General features: G+C 44.9%; 1 non-coding gene across 1 annotated transcript; it reads right to left on the bottom strand.

Moving 5' to 3' along the window:
• Positions 1–4,220: 4,220 nt before the first annotated feature.
• LOC119944351 lies at positions 4,221–4,358 on the bottom strand. Its single transcript, XR_005455839.1, has one exon. It is a non-coding gene; the product is annotated as a small nucleolar RNA SNORA7 (small nucleolar RNA).
• Positions 4,359–4,608: the final 250 nt, after the last annotated feature.

The following is a 4,608-nucleotide window of genomic DNA, read 5'->3' on the forward strand; positions in this document are numbered from 1 at the left end:
GAATCCTCTTTGGACAAAGGACATCTCTATAGTTATACGTGTTATACAAATATTGAGTACTGCATGCAATGATTCCTGCTTATTGTTTGTCTTAATGTTTGTCTGTTTGGTCCATTCAAAATTTCAGGACACTTACCCTGACTGAGAGTCATGGGGTACTACCAGACATTAGTTAAGTTGGTTTTCATTTGATACATGAAGGAGTTGGCCCATATTTGAGTATTTTCTGGCTACCTTTTGGAACATAACTGCAACTGAAGATGTGCATATTCACACACAATCCCTGAATAAAATGGTGTTACCAAGTGACATATTTGAAAACATCCAAGTCATTGCAAACTGAAAATGTCAGAGAAACCATAGATGACTATGTTTTCATGCACAGTGTTGAATAATGTTGAATGCACATTAATGTTTTCAGCAACATATACAGAAATGGATATGAGATTTCATTACTGAAATCTGATTGAAGATTGAAGCAGCGTGATTGAAGCAGCGTGGCTCAGTGGAAAGAGCACGGGCTTTGGAGTCGGAGGTCATGGGTTCGAATCCGGGCTCCACCAATTGTCAGCTGTGTGACTTTGGGCAAGTCACTTAACTTCTCTGTGCCTCAGTTACCTCATCTGGAAAATGGGGATTAAGACTGTGAGCCCCCCGTGGGAAAACCTGATCACCTTGTAACCTCCCCAGCGCTTAGAACAGTGCTTTGCACATAGTAAGCGCTTAATAAATACCATCATTATTATTATCATTATTATTACTGGCAACTCTCCACATGCCAGATTAGCACTCTCTCCACTAGGTGACTTGCTTTGCTCTGTCTCTGACAGGAATGTCCTTGCTCAGATGGATCCTCAGCTTTCTGAGTCCCAGGGGGACAGAACCTACATCTACATCTACATTTAGGTTTGTAGAACAAATCTACATCTCTGCCCCTGCTCTCTCTCCCTCCCTCCGGGCTTGTATCTCCTCCCGCCTTCAGGACATCTCCATCTGGATGTCTGCCCGCCATCTAAAACTCAACATGTCCAAGACTGAACTCCTTATCTTCCCTCCCAAACCCTGCCCTTTCCCTGCCTTTCCCGTCACTGTTGGCAGCACTACCATCCTTCCTGTCTCACAAGCCCGCAACCTTGGTCATCCAAGGATGATGGTGTCATCCTCGACTCTGCTCTCTCGTTCACCCCTCACATCCAGTCCATCACCAAAACATGCTGGTCTCACCTCTGCAACATCGCTAAGATCCTCCCTTTCCTCTCCATCCAAACCACTACCCTGTTCCTTCAATCTCTCATCCTATCCCGACTGGAATACTGAATCAGCCTCCTCTCCGATCTTCCATCCTCCTGTCTCTTCCCACTTCAATCCATACTTCATGCCACTGCCCGGATTGTCTTTGTGCAGAAACGCTCTGGGCATGTTACTCCCCTCCTCAAAAATCTCCAGCGGCTACCAATCAACCTACGCATCAGGCAAAAACTCCTCACCCTCGGCTGCAAGGCTCTCCATCACCTCTCCCCCTCCAACCTCAACTCCCTTCTCTCCTTCTACAGCCCAGCTCACAACCTCCACTCCTCTGCCGCTAACTTCTCACTGTGCCTCATTCTCATCGGTCCCACCGTTTTACCCCAGCCCACGTCCTCGCCCTGGCCAGGAATGCCCTCCCTCTGCACATCCGCCAAGCTAGCTCTCTCCCTCCCTTCAAAGCCCTACTGAGAGCTCATCTCCTCCAGGAGGCCTTCCCAGACTGAGCCCCCTGCTTCCTCTCCCCCTCCTCCCCCTCCCCCCACCTTACCTCCTTCCCTTCCCTACAGCACCTGTATATATGTATATATGTTTGCACATATTTATTACTCTATTTATTTTACTTGTGCATATTTATTCTATTTATTTTATTTTGTTAATATGTTCTGTTTTGTTGTCTGTCTCCCCATTCTAGACTGTGAGCCCGCTGTTGGATAGGGACCGTCTCTATATGTTGCCAACTTGCACTTCCCAAGCACTTAGTACAGTGCTCTGCACACAGTAAGCGCTCAATAAATTTGATTGAATGAATGAATGAATGAACCAGGTCTCAGAGCCCTACAGGGACCAAATCATATCTCAGGGCCACAGTGGGACAGAATTGGGCCCTTGGGCCCCAGGGAGACCAACCAGGTTTCAGACCTTCTTTTCCCTACAGGCTTCATTTCTGGAGAAGATCCAAGTGACCCCCATGGGAGACAAGGCCCGGTGTTCCAGTCCCCCCTAGTGCCCCTTCCCAGGCACCAGTCTACCCCACATGACTGTGGGAATTGGCCAGGGAAACCAGGCTGCAGTGAAAATGGGAATATCTCCAACTCAGGGCTTCTGACTAGAAGCTAGACTGTACACTCATCATGGACACAGAACATGTCTGCTTTATTGTTGCACTGTACTCTTCCAAGTGCTTGATTCAATGCTTTGCACACAGTAAGTGCTCAGTAAATATAATTGAATGAATGAATCCATGAATGAAAGTTGTGGGCAGGAAACCTGTCCACCAACCCTACTATATTGTACTCTCCCAAGCACTTAGTAAAGTACTCTACACAGAGTAGAGTGCTCAATAAATATAATTCATTGAGAAAGGCCTTTCAAGATAAACTCAAACACAGAATTTAGAAGAGGGGGATTGAGATATTAAACCATGCCAGGGATCAGATTGTCTTCAAGGGCAGATCTGTTGCTTCTAGGCAAGGGTTAAGTGGATGTTCTGTCTCACAGGTGCCATCACTCTGAGGCTCCACCCAAGTAAATCACCAGCAGCATTCTCAGCTGAGTGACTGACTCAGTTCTCAGCAAGTGGTAGCACTGCTTTCACCGAGGGAGTTCATCCTGGCCGAGAAGGTAAGCAGACACCACTGCTTATTATAGTTTCTTGTTTCCAAACCCAAGGGTGGGTGACTCCCAGACAGAGGGGCCTTTAGGAACTAACAGACAGGAACCTGAAAGTTTAGCTTGTTTTTATCAGGCAACATTGCCTGCCCTACAATACTATCTTCCTCTAGAATCAAAGGGAGAATCAGTTTTGGCTTAAATCTATGCAGTTTTTTTCAAGTGGAAAAATGGGCCAGAGATATCTGACCCAAGTTCACAAAATCTACAGTTAAAAATAAATTGTTAGATGCTTTGGTAAACGTTAATTGTCTCTCTGCATAGTGACACAACCACTGAAGATTAGTCAGCTAAAGAGGGCACTGTGAGGCCAATACAGTTGTGTTGTAAGGTTGAAGGCACTCTGTCACATGTCCAGATGTGGTGAAAGTGAGGAAGAGAAGTGACTTTGTTACGCTTTTGAAATGTTAAGCCTCTTTGTGTTCTTCACGTAATGGCCAGCCACGCTGGCGGCTGTGTACTAATACAATAGATTCCTCTGGGCAGAAACAAATTGGAAGTGGTCAACTCCCAATTCAGGAAGCCTCCACCTCACTCCTTGATGTGACTAGAGAGATGTGGTCTAGCTGATAGAGCCAGACCCAGGAGTAAGAAGGACCAGGATTCTCATCCGGGCTCTGCCGTTTCTCTACTGAGTGACCTAAGTGAACCAAGTTACTTCACTTCTCTGGGGCTCAGTTCTCATTGGTAAAACAGGAATTAAGACTGTGAACTTATGTGGGATGGGGACTGTGTCTGATCTGATTAACTTGTATCTCTTACAGAGCTTAGTACAGTGACTGGCAAATAGTAAGCACTTAACAAATATCATTACAAAAACCCACAAAAAATGGACACCTATACACATAGACTGTATATTTGCATGCATCTTGCTAATGGAAATGTATTGTGAATCCATAGAGTCCTGCAGATGTTACAAAAGAAAGATCACAATGTATTCTACCTAACTTCTCCAATTCCCCATATACCTCTTGTCTTATGCCGTCGAGTCATTTCTGACCCACAGTGACACTATGAGCACATGAGCCCGTTGTTGGGTAGGGACTGTCTCTGTTGCTGAATTGTACTTTCCAAGAGCTTAGTACAATGCTCTGAAACACAGTAAGCGCTCAATAAATATGATTGAGTGAATCTCTACCAGAACGCCCCGCTCTCCATCTGCAATCAATCTGGTAGTGGATCCATAGAGTTTTCTTGGTAAAAATATGTAAGTCATTTACCATTGCCTTCTTCTGTGTGGTAAACCTGAGTCTCTGCCCTCAACTTTCTCCCATACCGCTGCTGCCCAGCACAGGTGAATTTTGACTTGTAGCAAATTGCCTTCCACTCACTAGCCACTGCCCCAGCTAAGAATGGAATGGGTATGCCTCTGCTTGACTCTCCCTCCCATAGCCGAAACTGGTAGAGTACTGAAAATTGTCCAGTTGTGACCCTGAGAGGGGTTCCTGCCATTTACCCGCATTTCATTGAATTTCTTCATTTTGACATTCAGAGCACTGGGCACCTCACCTGATTTAAATTTAAAATGAAATATCAAATCCAGCTTTTAAATAAGTTTTTAATTTATCTGAAGTTTTGCTTAAAAATATATTTAAATGCATTCTACCCTGGCCCTAACTAGAGTCTCAGATTTTATTTTCCTTAGGTAAAGCACCTGTTCATTCATTCAATTTTATTTATTGAGAGCTTACT

This window comes from Tachyglossus aculeatus, chromosome 22, assembly GCF_015852505.1.
Source record: "Tachyglossus aculeatus isolate mTacAcu1 chromosome 22, mTacAcu1.pri, whole genome shotgun sequence".
Lineage (NCBI taxonomy): Eukaryota > Metazoa > Chordata > Mammalia > Monotremata > Tachyglossidae > Tachyglossus > Tachyglossus aculeatus.